This window comes from Primulina tabacum, chromosome 15, assembly GCF_025594145.1.
Source record: "Primulina tabacum isolate GXHZ01 chromosome 15, ASM2559414v2, whole genome shotgun sequence".
NCBI classification, from domain to species: Eukaryota; Viridiplantae; Streptophyta; class Magnoliopsida; order Lamiales; family Gesneriaceae; genus Primulina; species Primulina tabacum.
The window spans coordinates 6,385,524-6,405,383 of NC_134564.1; the positions used below are offsets into that span (position 1 = coordinate 6,385,524).

Consider the following 19,860-nt stretch of genomic DNA (forward strand, 5'->3'; position numbering starts at 1 on the left):
CGGTTATTACGGTTTGTGTAATAAATTAAGTTATAAATAAAGTTGTACGTTATAAATTTTTTAAAAAATATAATAAAAAACCACAATCAAATTTTTTTGATTTTTTTTACTTGTTTTTATCACATGTTATCTTCAAAAGATGTTGATGCTGATTGAATGCGCCTGTTCAAGGTAAAAAAATAAGTAAAAACAAGGATGCTAGTAGACTCACGAGGCATCAAAACTGATAAAAAATAATTTGTTGAGCAATATCATAGCTAAACGAGCCTTCAAACCCTAAACAAGACAAAATACACCCACTCTAATATGATTTTCTTCAAAAAAAAAAGAAGAAACAAAAAAGATAGCTTCCACACCAGGTATTTCCAAAATATAAGCTGAAATCAGTTTGAAACTCCAGAGCATTTAATTCAAACTATGACATATTTATTAATGCAACAAAAAACTCCATACATGTGTTTCAATATTTTAAGAAGAAAACAACAAAAAAGTTAAGAACTTTGATATTTAAAATGGTAGCACTGTAGCAGAGTCGGCTGGAGAGGAAGGTGAAAAGTTTAGAAGAAAAGCAAGGTGATAAAATTGTAAACCTAATGAAATTACTTATATTAATTATTTTATTATTTATTATATTTTAAATAGTCGGTTCGGTTTTTTCGGTTTTAAATTTTAAAAAACCGATAACCGAACCGAAAAACCGAAAGTAGAATAAATCAAAACCATAACCAACCGAAAAACTGTTTAAACCGAACCAAAAAAACCGAAATTTATGGTCCGATCGGTTTTTTCGATGTAAACCGTTTAATGAACACCCCAACGTCTACCCAACTAAAATTGAGTACAATTTACTAACTAATTTACAATCAATTTGGAGAAATCTTATATAATTTGACAAAAATACCCTAGATTGTGTTTGGATGAAGAATTTGGATTTATGGAATTTGAAATTTATTCTTTATTAAATTCCATTTTTGGATGAACATAATTTTCAAAATGGAATTTAAACAATTGATTTGAAATATTGTATTTGGCCAAAAACTTTGAGAAACTCAAACTATAAATTCTTTTAAATTTTTTATACTTTGAAATTAAAATAATTATTATGATAATAGAGTCCTCATTTCCAACGGACTTATACGACAAGTGCTCGTTCACCTTCATTTTACAGAAGTTCCCCGTTGCTCTTCTTCTCCCATAACCTAATCCCAAAATTATTCCTTCATATTTTTTTTGGTCACGGTCTTCTGTGACTAGTTTCAATATTGCGAGCATTTCCTCCACGCGGGTCACCGCCTCTGTTCCGCCCTCGCTACCTGCTACTTCACCGCCTCTGCTTCGGGTACCAACTCGTTTGGAGCGGTTTCTGGGGCTCTACTCATGCACCGTACGACTGCCACCGTTATGGCCTCTTTCACTATGGTTGCTTGAAGCTATCGTCGCTGCTTCACCCGAAAGTTAATGTGTTTTGTTGATGGATTAACTATGGGCACATCCCTTCCTACTGTCGTGACTCCACTTGGGAATGGGTAATTATGCCCTTTATCTGATTTCCGCATTTGGGGTTTGATTCCTTCCCATTCTTCCCTCTCGTAATGTCCGGCCGCCAAAATACAAATTTCAAGTTTATTTGGGATAATAGAATTACCCGATTGTTGTGCTTGTAATAGTTTTTCGATGTCGTCGTGCCCATTTCCTTTTGACGATGTATGTTACCACCCATGTTCTTCTTTGTTCCTATGGATGCTTCTAGCTTGATCTTGGTCTCTCGGAGTCGTTTGTCTTGTCCAGGAGGTTCATCTGTTAGGGTCATTCAAGATCCAATTACGCCTAGGATATGATCTTGCGGCCTTAGGCCATTAGTTGGCCTTTATTTGAGTTTATCCAACACTAGATACTGCTTTGGATTTGTCCATGTGTTCCACTTGGCTTCAAGATTTCTTTTCTGATGTCAAATTACATGGTTTTGCAGCCGATCTTGATCTTCCCAGTGGATCCAAACTTGCAATGGTGACCGCTCCTCCGTCTATTGTTGATCCAGGGTAAAAATTCTCGACCACTCAGTTTTTTTTATATATATATAAGGGGAGCAACCGTACCCCAATTTTCCACTTTCACTTGTAGATCTTTGGCTTCTCTGGTTCAACCTTTGGAAATAAAGGTCACTACTCCTGCCACACTTGCACCGATTCAGGCTACCCTTCTTGTTGTCATGCCTATCTCTAAACCCACTGCTGGCCATTAATTGGCCCTCTCTTCTTTGCATGATTTATGAGTCTGTTTTTTCCTTTGCGCATCTCTTTTCTATCATTTTGATGTATTCTCGACAAGTATTTTAGCTACCCCAAGTTCTATCCATCCATTATACCAAAAACCGCTTCAGTGAAATACCATCTTGGGTTCCATTGAGAAAAGTCACTTACTCCCCACAAGCTGTAACGGAGCCGGGATTTGAAATCTATCCGGGCTAAATTTTTTTAATAAAAAACAAAATAATCCATAACAATTAAAATCATAATTATGATACATGTTCATCGTAGGCTCAAAAAGTTTCTCATTAACAAGATTTTCAATATTTTGGTTATTGAACTCGTAAGATTCAGAAATCGAAAAAACATTGACAATGTAATATTATATCTCTATCATAGTGCAAGAAAATTTAATGAAGATCAAATAAAACGAATATCTCTAAAAACATTCATTTAATATGTTAGATGATTAAATGAAATATTTTTAAACTAAAATATACAAAGATAATCTGTATAGACATAATCTCAATATTGAAGCTGTGATCTACGATTCTTCGAAGTATAATATTTATCAATTATAGAATCTGATTTTATATTTGAAGCAAACTCTCTCACAATGTAGATAATCATAGAATCCTGAATCTGTCAGAAAACAATATCTCATTTTACTACGAAGAACTGTTTTAACATGCTTCATAGCCGAAAATGCACGCTCCATAGTTGCCCTTGAAATAGGCAAAGTTGAAACTAGACATATTAACTTGTCAATCAAATTATAATGTTGCAACTTTTTTGTTTCAAATAACCCTCGGCACAATTCTGAGATAGTGGACATTTTCTGAAAATCTTCATGACAAACTATATCGAGTTCAAAATGTTGTAGCTGACACCTCAAATGATACATTTCTTGTTCAGTGAAGTCCTCATGATAATACTTCTCTGCGAGAATCCAAATCTTTTCAATGTTGAACCATTTAAAATTATCTTTTGGATCCAAAGAAAAGTTGAGAATTAGAAGTTCAACTGTCTTATCACTGAATCTAAAGTTTAACTCTTCCAACTGGAAATTTATTGCAACATTAAATATATAATGAAAGTGATGTTCAACTTTGATTGTATCCTTTTTCTGGCATGAACGACTAGAATGCTTATAATGAGAACTCATATCCGGTATATCGACATCCAATCTTGTGCAAATGATTTTACATATGAAAGAAGAATATCAAAACCATCATTTCTCAGTCTCAGGAAAAGTTCTTTAGTCGTAGAGACCAAATTTATTGCACTTATGTTATCAAGAGATTTTTGTTGCAAGGCACGACAAAGAAAATTTGTGATCCCCATAATTTTATGCATCAAATGCAAAATAAAAATGAAATCAAAAGACTTCATCATTATTAATGAACCACCAGTTTCATCACTATTAATGAACCATCAAAATTGGTGACGTGTCCGAAGCGTCGGTGACATCCGGCATTGTCTTACAATTACTTGAAAACAATTAAGCCTCGTATCGAAATACCAAATAACCAGTCTTTTTCATAACTAAAACATTGTCTTTACATTGACAAAAGAATAAAAATACATCAGAGTTGCGGAAGCGGAACTAAACAAAAGGAAATTAAAATCTTGATTCTTGAATCTTGCTCATCGACTACCATCCCCAGAAAGCTTCTTGTTCCTCCTCATTCAGTTGCTCTTTATTTTATCTGAAATTTGTAAGGGGTGAGTGTTTTGGAAAACACTCAGCAAGTGGGGGGTCGATCGATTTCCAATGATACATATAGCACTTAATCTTTAAAGCATTTCTTTAACAAACTTTCAAATCTTATCACTTTCAACTTATCATAACAGAAACGAATCAAACATGAGACAAAGGTTATCAGACGATTCAGAGCAGTTCAGAAACAGATCAGAACAATTCAGAACAATTCAGAACAAACACAACACTGTTACTCATCTCATTTCTATGGTCAAATTGTCTCCAATATGTTAGTACTCTACGGGGTAAGGTCAGAACACAGTTTTATACCCACTGATAGGGGCCAGACAGAACATGGTTTTATACCCCACCAATGTGGGCCAGACAGAACATGGTTTTATACCCACCAATTGGGGCCAGACAGAATTACAATTCTCGTCCCATTTCCATTCGAGTTGTAACAGTGCATCACAGAATTTAGATTTTTATCGAAATTTTAGACGGATACAGCGGAATCAAAGAATTTCGAAGAACACAAAGAACATATCATCGATCAAAATTTTAAAATATAACAACACTGATTTTTGAAAAATATGGACATATATACAAGCATGTCATATTATTTATATACAAAGTTTTAAAATACATGAAGGCACGTAACTAAAACCCACTACAGCGTTTCTTGAAGTTACGGTTTGAATGTTCAGACTTGATCGAACTTGCTGGATTCGGACCAGGTGGTGACCGAATTTTTGGCAGAGTTTCCTTACAGTGTTGACAATAATTTCCAGCACGAAAAATAACGGCACGAGCTTTCCCTTCTCCTTCCTTGATTTCGGCCGAGAGCTTTTAGGGTGAGGGGAAGACCGAATTTCTTGAGGCTTTTTGGGATGGTTTCTCATGCATGTAGGGTTCATATTTATAGGAGAATTTTTGCCTTTTCACCTACCCATATGCCGTCCCCTTGGAGCCCAAGCAATGGAGTAAATGTGGTCAAGGTTAACTCAAGCACCAAAGGTCATTTCCTGCATCATAAATATGTCCTAGCCTCTTAGCTCCTTCATTGGTTTTCTCAGTGCTCTTTTTTTGCATAATAAGTTTGTCCAAACCTTTAGCTCTTCCCTTGGCTCTCTCATTGGTTATCTCAATGGTCATTTCTTGCATAATGAGTTTGTCCAAACCTTTAGCTCTCTTTTTAGGACAAGCATGGTTGATCTTCCTTGAGCTGGGGTTTTACTCTTCCAGTGACGACTCTTCGATAGATGCGTGTTACTTGCAGCTTGGCTTCCCGTTGAGCTAATCCCCGAGCTTTGGAGCTAATTTCTTGAGTTAGGTTAGCTGAAATTTTAAGTTCATATTCGAGTTTTATAGTTAGAACGAAAGTTTTGAGATTAGTTAATGCTTAATTTCGAGTTTGTATTTCTTACGTGATTCGCTTCGGGAATTCCGGGTTCTCACATCCCTCCTTCCTTATTGAAAGTTTCGTCCTCGAAACTTGGATCAGCTCGATATTTTGAACAGATGAGGGTATTGTGTGCGCATCCTCTCTTCCAGTTCCCAGGTTGCTTCCCTTTCAGTATGATTTGACCACTGTATTTTGACATATGGGATTGTCCGATGTCTCAACACTTGATCTTTTGTGTCCACTATTCGAATATGGACCTCTTCATGTTTGAGTTCTTCATTCATATGTCCTTCAATCATCAGCGGTGCAACTTTGAGTACATGACTCGGGTCCGGGACATATTTCCTCAGTTGTGAGATGTGAAAAACGTTATATATTCGGGACATATCAGGTGGCAAGCTAGTCGGTAGGCTAAGGTTCTCACTTTCTCCAGTATCAGGTGGCAAGCTAGTCGGTGGCAAGCTAGTCGGTGGGCTAAGGTTCTCACTTTGAATTGTCCTCTCGGTTTGGCCATCAGTCCAGGAGGTATTGGGTTCTAATCATGGAAAGGTAAAAACTCCAGTGCCTGGGCTGGATAAGTCCTATGCGTAATGGTACGTGGGTATGGGCCGAGGCCCATGCTATGCCATGGCCCATGGCTAGATAAGTCCTATGCTTAATGGTGTGTGAGTATGGGCCGAGGCCTATGCTATGCCATGGCCCATTACCGTTACAATTACCAGGATTGGTGCGAAGATCTAAATAAGTCCAGGAGGTCTTGAGTTCTAATTCTGGGAGTGTAAAAACTCCAGTGCCTGGACTGGATAAGTCCTATGCGTAATGGTGCGTGGGTATGGGCCGAGGCTCATGCTATGCCATGGCCCATGACCGTTACAATAAAAGGCGCCTTTTATTGTAACGGTCATGGGCCATAGCATAGCATGGGCCTCGGCCCATACACATGCACCATTACGCATAGGACTTATCCAGCCCAGGCACTGGAGTTTTTTACCTTCCCAGGATTAGAACCAAAGACCTCATGGACTATATAGATCTTGGCAGCAATCCTGGTACCATTTGAGGCGCCTTTTATTGTAACGGTCACTGGGCCATGGCATAGCATGAGCCTCGGCCCTATACCCACACACCATTATGAATAGGACTTATCCAGCCCAGACACTGGAGGTTTTACCTTACCAGGATTAGAACCCAAGACCTCTTGGACTTTTATAGATCTTGGCAGCAATCCTGGTATCAATTGAGAGCATGGGTCTCGGTCCATACCCATGCACCATTACGCATATGACTTATCCAGCCCAGACATTAGAGTTTTTACCTTCCCAGAATTAAAACCCAAGATCAACTGGACTTAGATAGATCTTGGCAGCAATCCTAGGAAGATAAAAACTCCAGTGCCTGGGCTGGATAAGTCCTATGCGTAATGGTGTGTGGGTATGAGTCGAGGCTCATGCTATGCCATGGCCCATGAACGTTACACCGGGACTCTCTGCCCCCATTTTTGATCATGGATAATTCAATTTTGTATATGTTTGGATCCATTTCCCAGGATGCAAAAGTATATGCATTTCACTTTAATTGTGTCCATTTCCCAGCTACATTTCTATCCATTATAATTAGCATACAATTGCTCTTTTTTGTATATATGTTTGCAGGTTTCAATTCCCACAATTTTTTCTAGATTGGGCATTGACAGACTATGTGTTTGCTCGAACTCCCCATTGCAGCTTCATCATGAGCCAAAACGCTCAAAAGCTCCCACTCTTGATTATTTTCTGAACTCTCCTCATGAAAACAAAACATAACCAATAAAAAACAAATATTTACAAAAGTGGCTTTAAGGCCCGCTTTAAGTAAAATCTTGAAACAAAAAACAAAATATAAAAACTGGCTAGAAAGCTTATTTTATACGAAATAAAACTTCCAGAACTGCTGTTGCGTTGCATAATATTCTCATTATGCTCTGTTTTTTCCTTATTTTTTTATAACCAGAAGGCCCACCTGTTGGAATGTTACTGTTCACACATTACATTGATTTACAAAAGTGGTTTTAGAGCCCACTTCATACAATATTTTGTACATTCTAGTAATGGTGATAGAACAAAAACATAAGCTATAGTGGCTATAAATCCAACTCCCCCAGATACAAACCTCACTTCTCTCTTTACGAACGAGGCCTCGTTCGTCTCTTCTCTCATATTTGGAAATTATGGTCTTAGATACTTGTCATTTATGCATCTTTTATGTGGTTGACCATCTAGGCTTGATAATCAATATGCATTTCCTTCCAAGATCTTATGTACCTTGAATGGTCCTTCCCAGTTTGCGGGTTTTTTTTTTTTTAAAATTAATATAAATTAAAAAAATTATTTATCAAAATATTGTAAATTTGGGAGTCTTATAAAATAGTACAACCCGAAGAAAAATCATCCAGATTCAAATTTTTTTTTTAAATAAAATTCACGGATTCAAATGAATCAGTGACACCCTGTCATAGATTCTGTGTCACGGATTCAGAATCCGTGAAATGAATCTGAGAGTTATTTTTGCGCTATAAATATGCACACATCTACTTCCGATTATGCAAAATTTATTTGAGCAAAATTCTTCCTTTCTCCGCTTTAGATTATTCCGGAGTCCGACGGGTAATATTTATATTTTTGAAGTATTTGATAGGTATTAAATTTATTTTTATTATTATTGAACAATTTTTATAATGTTATTTTTTGATAAGAATGTTTAACATTGTTCGATAATAGTAATGTTCGTTGATTTTGTCATTTATTTCATACGAGCGAGTTTATCATTTATTTCATATGAGTGAGTTTTAAAAGGTAACGTTATTACTTTTGTTGATAATATTTAAATTATTTTTGTATTTAGAATTGTTACTATTATGAGAACAATAAAAAAATTTATTTAGAGAGCTGTTAGTTGTACGAGATAAATTAGTATTTTTTGAAAAATAATTAATTATGAATTTATGTTTGATTTTGCCACACTGGATTGCATGTACTTGTATGTTGATTCGTCACCAGTGTTGCAGAACGCAAGTGAATACGATTTTGAGGCAGTCATGCCTGTAATAATGCAATGTTTGGGAATTGTAGGTTTAAATCAAGCTGGACTTTCTACATAATTGGAATATTATATATTATATTAAATTGACCGAAGTTATAGCGTAACTATACATTATTTCATACTAAACAATTATAAATTTTTTAACAAACGTAATAAAATATTTTAATATTCCATTAGTATTAAGTACACTAATATTAAATCATTCTCATATGAAAATAATATAATTATATTTATAGAAAAATATATATATTTACGTTTATTCTTAATTATGATTGATAAATATAGTAAAAGCCATTTTTTGAAAAAATGATTATTATACCTTATCTAAATATGCTATTTTAAAATTAGTATTGTTTGCTAAATATTTCACAATACAATATTCTATAGTTAAAAATATGTATCTCTTCAATTTGTAGGATTTTTAAAATATAAAAAATATATATCAATTCTTTTAATTAAAAAAAAAAGACTTCCCAAAAAAGTAAGAAAATTGGGATATTTTAAAAAATATAAGAATTAGTCATTTCAATAAAAATATTATAATGAAAATTTAAACAAATAAATTTTATAATTTAGTGTTCCACGACATAACAATAATTCGTTTACTAATAGTGTACCATTTTGAGTCATACATTAATATTGGTTAATCCAAAATATTTTAATCTAAGTCAAATATTATTACAGCCATTCAAACAAGAAGAAAACAAAATTTCTAACTGTATGATGTCTATCTCATATTGCAAAAAAAATAATGATTCATAATTAATTATTTGTCAAAAAATACTAATTTATCTTGTACGACTAACAAATCTCTAAATAAAATTTTTTATTGTTCTCATAATAATAGCACTAACTACAAAAATAATTTAAATATTATCAACAAAAATAATAACGTTACCTTTTAAGACTCGCTCGTATAAAATAAATGACAAAATCAACGAACAATATTATTACTTAACAATGTTAAACGTTTTTATAAAAAAATATTATAAAACAAAATTATATCAATGATAATAAAATTAAAATTAATATCTGTCAAATACTTAAAAAATACAATGATGCTCGATAACAAAAAATATTATCAATGTAGCATCGGACTTTGGAAGAATCTAAAGCGGAGAAAGGAAGAATTTTGGGCAAATGAATTTTGCATAATCGGAAGTGAATGCGTACATATTTATAGCGCAAAAATAACTCTCGGATTCATTTGAATACGTGAATCTTTTTTATTTAATTTTTTTAAAAAAATGAATCTAGATGATTGTTCTCTAGATTGTACTACTTTTATAAGACTCCCAAATTTACAATATTTTAATAAATAATTTTTTAATTTATATTATTTTAAAAAAACACTAGTTTGGGGACCATTTTCCTAAATCTCTATCCTTCGTTCCCAATGTCAGTAATGGTTTTCTACACGATCTCTCCTCTTCAAAGCTCTTCTTGTGGATTATGCTGATGTAGATCCTTACTCCACTGTAATGCTCAAGGAGAGTTCGTTCTGTTTAGCCACTCACATTGATGGCATCATAATTTCCAATTGTAACATTGCATTGTAGCCAAAGGTAAGGGCAAATGGACTTACTCAATGGCAATATTTTTAGATGTTCTATATGCTCAAGACGTTTCCGATAATAGCCTAGCCCAATCTGTAGGATTATCTTCTATCAGCTTATGTAGAATCTTTATCAAAAGTTCTTTTGATTCTTCGGCATACCCATTGGACTGTGGGTAACGAGGACGAGTTTATCAACTTGATTTCATAATTTGCGAATTCTTTCATATCAGAACTCGTGAACATAGTACCCTTATTTTTGGTTAGTGACTCTGAAATCTCAAATCTATCAATGATGTTTTCTTTCACAAATTTAATGACATCACCTTGTTCTGATTTATTTAAATGTACTATTTATGCCCACTTTATGAAAAAATATGTGGTCACAAGAATAAACGAATGGCCCCTAGATGATGTTGGGTAGATTTTTCTTATTAAATCCATGGCACAACCCTTGAATGGCCATGGTTTGACCACACTATAAAGCTCATTAGCTAGAATTTTGTGGATGTTTCCATGATTTTGACAAGACTGACATCATTTTGAATATTTGATGCAATCTTTCACAATTGATGGCCAATATTAGTCAGACCTTCTGATCAACCATCTCATCTTCACTTCCAGATTGGTGCGCCCCCGCAAATTCCTTCGTGAACTTGTTTCATGATTTATAATGCTTCTGGAAAATTTATGCATCTCAAGAGCAAACCATCAAGTCTTTTCATGTACAAATCCTCTTACACTAAGACATAGTTAAGAGCTCTCATTTTCATACCACAGAGATTATCTATCCCAAAAGATTCTAGTACATGTTTTATGTCATCTCTCCAATCACCTGCTAAGTTATGCTAAGTTATATTCAAGTTAAGTATGTCTACTTTAATCCCTCTTTGTTAAATTGAAGGATGACTCATTTTCTGAATCATGACCAGCCGGTGTGTAGATTTTGGAGACATTTTTACCTTGAGGCTATTTGAGCTAATTCATGTATCTCACAATATCTTTTACTTGGCACATAAACCAATGAAACTTCTTCAAAATCATCTAAAAGTTAGGAACGCACTGGTGTAATTTGGTGCTAATGATAAATTAGTGCATTTGAAATCCCTTGACAGTTGCTTAGGTACCATCTGTGAATTCCCTGATATCAACAACTCTTTTACTCACAATTTTTGTAGAACTTTAAATCCAATGACAAGTGCTTTGTGCTCCTCTTGATTAGTTGGTGCATGGAAAACCCAAATAAAAAGACAAAGTAGTTTTCATAACTCTTGAGGAGGTGATCACAATACCAGCTCCAGCTGTTGTTTATACACTAGATTCATCAAATTTTAGTTCTCATGGTTGAACTCTCATTCCACAAATTGGAAATCCAACATGCTCTTTAATAAACTCATCAATTGAAGGGTGATATGCTAAAAAAATCAACGATAGGTAGGCATTTCATTGACTTTTGAGGATAACAGATCAATGAAAATTCAGTCAATGATAAAGACCATTTACAAAGTATACCAGAGAGAATAGGTCTATTAAGCATGTATTTAATCAAATAATTCTTAGCCACAAGAGAAAATTTTTGATTGAATCAAATAATTTCATAACTTATTACATGCATAATACAACTTTAAACATAACTTCTCAATCACAAAATATTCACTTCTAATGGGGTAAGGAATCTACGCAAATAATAAATGGCATGCTCATTTCCTTCTTGATTATTTTGAACTAGCAAACATCTGATTGATTCATGAGTAGTAGAAACATATAATTTAATAGGCATTTCATACATGCGTGGCATAAGAACAAGAGGATTGTATAGATATCCTTCGATCATATCAAAGGCCCTCTCATGTGACTCGTCCCATTTGAAATCCCGCTATCTTTAAGTTTCAACAAATTTGAGAACTCCTTCGATTTCCCTGCAAGGATAGAGATAAAATGTCTCTAGTAATTTACTTCCCAAGAAAGTGTTTTAGCTCTTTCTTACTCTTTGGTTGATTTGCCTACATAATAACATTGGCTTTGTTCTTATCCACCTCGACTCCCCTCTATTATACTAGAAATTCCAAGAAGTTCCATGCTTTCACACGAAATACTCATTTCAATGGATTTATCTTTAACTCATGTTGTCTTATCCTTGGGAGACTCTTCCTCAAATACTCAATGTGATCAACAACTTGCTTATATTTTATAATTATATTGTCCATACACACTTCAACATTATGATCTATCATATCATGAAATATCAAATTCATAGCTCTTTGATACGTGGCACCCGCATTTTTCAAGCCGAATGTAATAACAAGCAATTCAAACATACCAACAGCTCCTGGACATCTAAATGTTGTCTTAGATATATCTTTCTGTGCCATCTGGATCTGATTATAACCCGAGAATCCATCAATGAAGGATACAACTCATGCTTAGATACTGAATCGAACAAATATTAGCTATAGGCATCACATAGACATCCTTGGGAGTTGCACATTTCAAATCTCGAAATTCGATGCATATTATGATCTTGCCATTATTTTTCATAACTGGCACAATGTTCAAAAATCTTTCAGTATATCTAATTAGTTTTATAAAACTTGCGTTTAACAGTTTCCAGACTTCCTTTTTACTTTTAACTTAACTTCTTTTGACATGCGATAAAGAGGCTATTGAAATGATTTGAAAAATTCTTTGATTGGGAGTCGGTGTTTGACCAATCCCTGTCTAACCTTGGCTTATCATCATAATCTGATGCAAAACAATATTTTTACTCCCTCAATAAGCTGACCAAATCTTGTTTCATCCCTTCTTTCAGCAACTTACTTACATATACCACTTTAAAATCCTCAAGTTCTCCAAAATTGATTTTTTCTAACAGGTCTTGAACTTCATGTTGGTCCATCTTTCATTTGAGACGGTTTCATCAACAACTCATCAACTTTGAGTTCATCTTCTTCAGATTTTTCATCTTGGACAACATCAGTTCCATCCCATGCTTCTTCTTTTTTTAGCTCATTCAGTACTTGTTGTATATGTACCTTCCAAATAGATGTTGCAGTTACCTCTTTTTCCTTTTTGTTGAACTCAATCATTAAATTCCTCATGGCTGAATTATTGGCCTAAGTGGCACGATAACAGTAGGCTTAACGATTCTTTCCAATACCAAGCTTGGAGTTGGTGCTTCATGTACACCAGACTCACTCTCTTACTCTTGCTATGGACTTTGATGGACCCAAAATCCCCGTTGAATATCTAGTTTCAACTGGACTTGCGTTGGCCTGAAAAGGTTGTCCATCGGCTTCTACAATTTCCACATCATCCTCTTTTCAAAATAATAGCAGATGGTGCATCGAGGATGGGATCCTCTGGTTTTCATGGATCCAAACTCTGCCTAACAACACTTGGAAGTTGTTAGATGATTTTACTATGAAAAACGTGCACAAAGACGACATACTTCCCATAGTAACATTAGTGGGAAATACCCCAATGGTCTTGGTGATTTCCCCTGTAAATGCAAGCAACATAAAATTTTGTGGGGATCAAGTCTTATTTAGTTTTGCCCAAACTTCCTAACATCCTCACTGGAAAAACATTCACAGCTGTGTCATTGTCGTCAATTAACACCCTAGACACTGATTTCTCATTCACGTGAGTTTTGATATACAACGACCTTATGTGCTTGGTCATGGCTGATGGCTGATGTAGGCTTCTTGAATCTCAGTTGTGTGTGCCTTTTTGGGTGATATTATTTGATAATCACTTTTGTACTTCCTTCATGGAGTCTTCTTATATGACCTTCCTTTTGCATTGATTTTTTTGTCACCAATTTCGCACTCTCTTCTTCCATCATTTTAAACTTTTCTGGTAATATTACCACTTGTGGCACAATCCAATAAGATGTGAAATTTTCTCAAACTAAAGTTGATTGTTTTTCTTCTCTGATCATCATCTTCAATTAATAAATCATTCAATAGCTGACCTTTCAAACTTAGACCTACTCTGTAATTGATCTTCAATGATTAGAATATCAAGTACGGGTCCATTTTCCAACTTAGCTAACTCTTCCTTTTTTTGCCTCAACAACCTTTTTTTCTGGGTCCTAGTGAATGGCCCACGGAACATTTTTTTTCAGGCCACTCTCCAGTATTCAGTAAACTCGTTTCTAGGCGGGAAGGACTAACCTGGTCTTTTCTTCCCTACCATCAACAATATTTTTTATTGCAGTTTTCATTTACATGCCAATCTCTATCATGATCAACTGAATTTTTCTTGACTTCCATCTGTCACGATTCAACTCCATCTATGTTTCTCTTATCTCAATATCTTCGAGGCTGATGGTACTTCTTTCTGAACCACTGATTCCTATGTACTGGTCTTTCGAGAAAATGTTGATTCCTCAGCCTGTAGGCCGTAGATCCACCAACAATTTTGGAGAATCGCTGCTAAACTGGTATTAACCGATCAACATTTCCCAGCAGCATCAAACATTTGGCACTTTGGGATCCAACATTTCTTAATCTTTCTATCTGTCATTGCATGGCTTCGACCTCTTCTATCATCAAGAAGAGGTCTAAAATATCTCATGTTCACATTGATAGAAGCTGCTGTAGGAAATGGATAATCACCCTCTACCATGGACTCTTTTTATCATGAAACTTCAAACTATGTTATTAATTATATCATGTAAAATATTCTTAAAAGCGTAACAAGACTTAGTGACTTGCTTATTGAAACGTCCACTACTCATTTTTTTAGAAATATACTAGAAATTTTTTTTCCTACCCTCCTGGGGTGTGTACACCTTCTGTGAGGCCGAATAAGTATAGGCTCCTCCCACTTCCAATTGATACTTATCCAACCCATTTTATATTATTGCATATCAGTAGCCAAAGTGAGAAAACTTTCTCACTGCCTTGCAACCCGTCGCTTCTCTCCTCTTTCTGCAGCAATCGTGCAACGCCGCCAGCTGCCGGAGTAGTAGCACGGTAGGTCCAGTAATCGTTTTCCCAAGTTACGCGTTCCGTCTTTGAGCTGAATCGGTAGAAATCAGAGCTCCGTCTGTCACGTTCGAGCCAGCAACTGCGTTTCATTCTTTGTCCGATTTGGTGAGCTTCTAGCTTCAATTTTTCTTTTTGATGTGGGTTTAATTAGCAAGGAATCGAAGTCCTTTATAACCTCCCTGTTTTCAACTGATTTCCAGCTATTTTCAGCTCAGTTTCCAGTGTGGGAATAGTGTTTTCCGACGACTTTTCTGGCGAACCACCTCTGCGAGATCACCGTTGTGCATTTTAGCCTTGACTCTTGAAGTACTAAGCTTGAATTCCATATTTTGACGGGTTTTATAGGCTGCCGAGAATTTGAATTTTAACCTAGCCGATTTACTTTGTTTTAGTCGGTTAGAATACAGTATATTGAAGTATATAGAGAATTTATATTGTATGTTATATCGTTGAGCGAGTTCATCAGAAAGTCCTTATGAAATTACTGTGGTATTGTAAGTTATAGTTGAGGTACGCTCAAACCTATATCATTATGACGCGTATATTGACGTGTAATAATATTCAGTAAATGTTGTTTGCTATTATGTGCCTTGAATGTTTATTCTGATGCATTCATGCATAAATTGTATTGGCATAACATATTGAGCCTTGACTTCCTTTGACGGCAATTTATGTTGATTCTGTTTAGATATATTGAGTCATCAGAGGGACGAGTGTGTTAGGATTAGCCACATTCCCAGATGACTGCTAGATACGAGCGACTTAGCTACTCGCATTCCCGATGCTACGTGCATGGACGAGCGGGGATTTGATGCTGCATTCCTGGCACGGGTGACCACTGTTACTATTGGTGATGATATTCGTTTGGACTCCGTTTGGTATCCGTTATTCCATTGTTACCATTCATGCATCGCATATCATTGCATTTACTTGGTTGTATTACATGTTTTTTATATATGTCATAATTTACTGGTTTGTCGTACTGTGGTCCGACCCCTGTTTTCTTTTTATGTTGTGGTTGTTTTTTATGCCATAGGCGGGTCATTTCAGGGGATTTGACGTTTCTGGTGGAGCGTCAGCAAGTGGTACCCAGTAGTGGTTTGGGTTTGTGTCAGAGTTCCCAGATATCTAGATATTATATTGGTTTGATACATTTGCTAGGGTGATGCCCTGTGTAGCTGTATGATGATGTTTTTATATTGTTTTGGATTTTATTTGTGGTATGTTAGGTCTAGTTCTGGCCAATGTGGCTGTAGGATATTTGTTTAGTTGATTGTGAACTTGATGTTATTTTCGAGCGTATATTGAAGTTGTGTTTTGAATTTTTTGGGATGTCCTACTTACGGGGAGGTCATGCCGAAATTTCTGTAGGCCCAAATGAACATTTTAAACTCGTTTTCGCTGTTTACAACAATTAATCATTGTTTTTTAGGTAATTAAATATTAATTAAGAGCACGAGCCCTCACACCTTCAGTCCAGCAAGATCAACCATCAAAACCTCCATCATCATTAATATTATGCTCACATGCATCCATCACACCTAGTGAGTCTAATGACTCAGCAAACCATAATTTTGATAACAAGTAATACATATACAATCGCATACAACAGTGAAAATACTTATACTTAAAATAACATTTCACGAACATGCATAAACATAAACATTTTAACTTTTCATCATTTCATATCATACATCGTTTCATCATAAACATTTACTTTTCATCAAAAGCATTTATGTTTCCTTTATTGAATTCAGATCGTTATTGTGAATTTCGTTTCATCATAAGGTCGATGGATCCATCTACGTGTAACCACAGTACTAGACGACGGAGACATCAGTGACACTCTCACCCGTCAATTAAGCCTTGGCCTATCATCATCATATGGAAATACGATCGTCGGGCTCTATCTGGGGCCTTCTCCCATAGACGGGCTCCCTCTAGGACCTTTTTCCGTAAATGAGCTCCCTCTGGGGTCTTTTCCCTCACGATATCCCCAATCATATCATCATAACATCATAATAGTCAATATTACCTCACCTCCTCCAACGTTTCATATTTTCATCACTTATAAAAATCATGCATATATTTATAATCATTTTTATTTTAAACCAAACATGCAACATGTCTTTAACCTTTAACATTTTATCATAAAATTTCATAAACATTTAAAATAATCATTTTAACATATATTACAGCATTCAAGGCACTTCCAGGACGTCTAACATTTTCCAGGTTTAAAATGATCGTTTTACCCCAAGAAGCATAATTTTTCGTATTTGTCATTAGACTTCGAAACAACGTCACAAATCATTCCAAACTTAACATATGACCTTAAAACACTCCCATAAATATTTCTTAGACGTAAACTTATGCACCTCGACTAATTTCCCAAATCATTTTTAAAGCTTAGATGTGCATCCCTGGTTTTGACTCGTATTGATTCGAAATTTAACCAAACTTTACCAAACTTGAACCAAAGCTTAATAACACCTAAATAAACCATATTAAACCCAAATCAATTGACCCAACACCCTTAGAATCGCCCTGCAAGCCTACTTAATTTCTGCCCTTTATTTTTGAAAACCATAGTCTAACTTTCCATCCATCCCTTCGCTCCTAGGCCTAAAGCAACTTGGCCAGCCCCTAGTTGACCACCATGGGACTCTACTGGACCACTATGGACTCTACTGGACCAATCTTGAGAAGCCTAAACCCACAGCCCCTCAATCCCATCCAAACGCATGCACCCGTTTCCCCCCAACCCTGTCCAAGTGAATGCACATCGACCTTGCCCTTCGAGCCACCCTCATGCCGCCATATTAGGAACATCATGCAGCCCACTTAAGTCTACTGGACCCTCCCTAACCGCAGCTAGTAGGTGTGACCTTCGAAGACTCCTAGTCAAAGAGTCATTGCTCTTAAGGAGTCTATTTTCGCTCTACATGCATCACCCTATTTTCCAGCCCTTAAAACTTCATCTATGGCCCCTAAAAATGTTTAAAAGCATCCCTTCAAGTTCTCCTACCATGTCATCCCCTTTGTGCATCATTAGGAAGAGTTTTATATCATCAAAACATGAGTTATATGCATGTATGCTTAAAAACGAAAATAAAACTTGTGCAACATATTTTTTGTAACGTCCCAGATTCGACGACTGTCCTCACTGTATCAAGACGGGTCTTTCCAGCGTGCTTATGTCCTCACTCACACGCACCCTGGGAAACTTCTCAGGAGGTCATCCATCCCAAAATTGCCCCAAGTCAAGCACGCTTAACTTTGGAGTTCTTATGTGATGAGCTACCGAAAAAAAAATGCACCTTCGTGATATGAGTAGTACAATCAAATCTTTTAAGCCCTCTTCAACTGTACATACCATTACATTGAACAGTCTCGGAATCCCTCTCCTTCCGGTGTAAGAACGGTTCATTCATGTTCCCTCCACCTAGAAGCCTGCCAGGAGCCGCTCATTGTCCGTGCCACCTCATGGCACCGGCGATCACCCCCGCCGTCTTCGGCTCCGGGCCTCACATGCCCACCAGCTTCCGCTTGGTTCATCCCCGAACCACACCGTACTCGGAGAGGTTGGCTCTGATACCACTTGTAACGTCCCAGATTCGACGACTGTCCTCACTGTATCAAGACGGGTCTTTCCAGCGTGCTTATGTCCTCACTCACACGCACCCTGGGAAACTTCCCAGGAGGTCACCCATCCCAAAATTGCCCCAAGTCAAGCACGCTTAACTTTGGAGTTCTTATGTGATGAGCTACCGAAAAGAAGATGCACCTTCGTGATATAAGTAGTACAAATCAAATCTTTTAAGCCCTCTTCAACTGTACAGTCCATTACATTGAACAGTCTCGGAATCCCTCTCCTTCCGGTGTAAGAACGGTTCATTCATGTTCCCTCCACCTAGAAGCCTGCCAGGAGCCGCTCATTGTCCGTGCCACCTCATGGCACCGGCGATCACCCCCCGCCCTCTTCGGCCCCGGGCCTCACATTTTTCATGCAAATTTAATCAAATATACATAATATGGCGTGAAAGAAAGTTAAGGCATGCCTTTGCGTATATTACGCACGAAAAACGGCTTGCGATGCGATGAACGTCGGCGGAGAGACTAGGAATGCAACCTTGCAGATTTTTCCTTCAAATTTCATGGCTTTCCTTCACCAAATACGTGTGGTGTGTGGGTTGGCTGATGGAGGAAGAGTCCTTGTAAAATTTAGGGGGATGGGGAGTGTGTTTTGTGGGATTGGGGAATGGTTTTTGGTTTTTTCATTTTGATTAAAACTCATGGTGTAAGCATATGCACATTTAATTTAATAGTACAAACAATTATCACTTTAATTTAATTTAATAGTACAAACAATAACCACCTGTATTCAGGAAAAATAAGTCTTCAAACCTTCAGCTTTAAGCAGCTAGCTATGAGCTTTGTTTCTCGAAGGCCTTTAAGGCGAGTTTAATTCTTTCCAAATTTGGAAAGGTAAACCACTGTTTATAAACATGATTGATCTCTGGATCTTTTAATTGATTTTGAAGAACTTTAGTTCGAGTTTTCGTTAATTTAATCTTCTTTTTTTAATTTTACAAGATAATTGGCAGAAGGCATGATATAATCAAACGGTGGATCATATATGTAATGAAATTCATAAGACATATACTTACATAGTTCTGAATGCAGAAGGTTGAAACTAGAACTCTGGAGAGATTGCGCGAATTATCATATTCTTATTCAGAGAGAAAAGAGAAGGAGTAGTTCGTAGTGTGTGGAGCACAAAGATCTTCCACTTCTTAAATAGAATACAATATTAAACAGTACAAACATTATCTACAGTACTCAGACTAATAAAAACTTGACACGTTCATACTAACCGA

At 36.1% G+C, this 19,860-nt stretch overlaps 1 long non-coding RNA gene across 2 annotated transcripts; it reads left to right on the forward strand.

Moving 5' to 3' along the window:
* Positions 1-1,147: 1,147 nt before the first annotated feature.
* On the forward strand, positions 1,148-16,424 carry LOC142528084 (uncharacterized). Of its 2 annotated transcripts, none has more exons than XR_012815604.1 (3): positions 1,148-1,526; positions 1,970-2,039; positions 15,669-16,424. It is a non-coding gene; the product is annotated as an uncharacterized LOC142528084 (long non-coding RNA). The 2 variants fall into 2 exon arrangements; XR_012815603.1 differs by lacking the exon at positions 15,669-16,424 and adding an exon at positions 2,122-6,067.
* Positions 16,425-19,860: the final 3,436 nt, after the last annotated feature.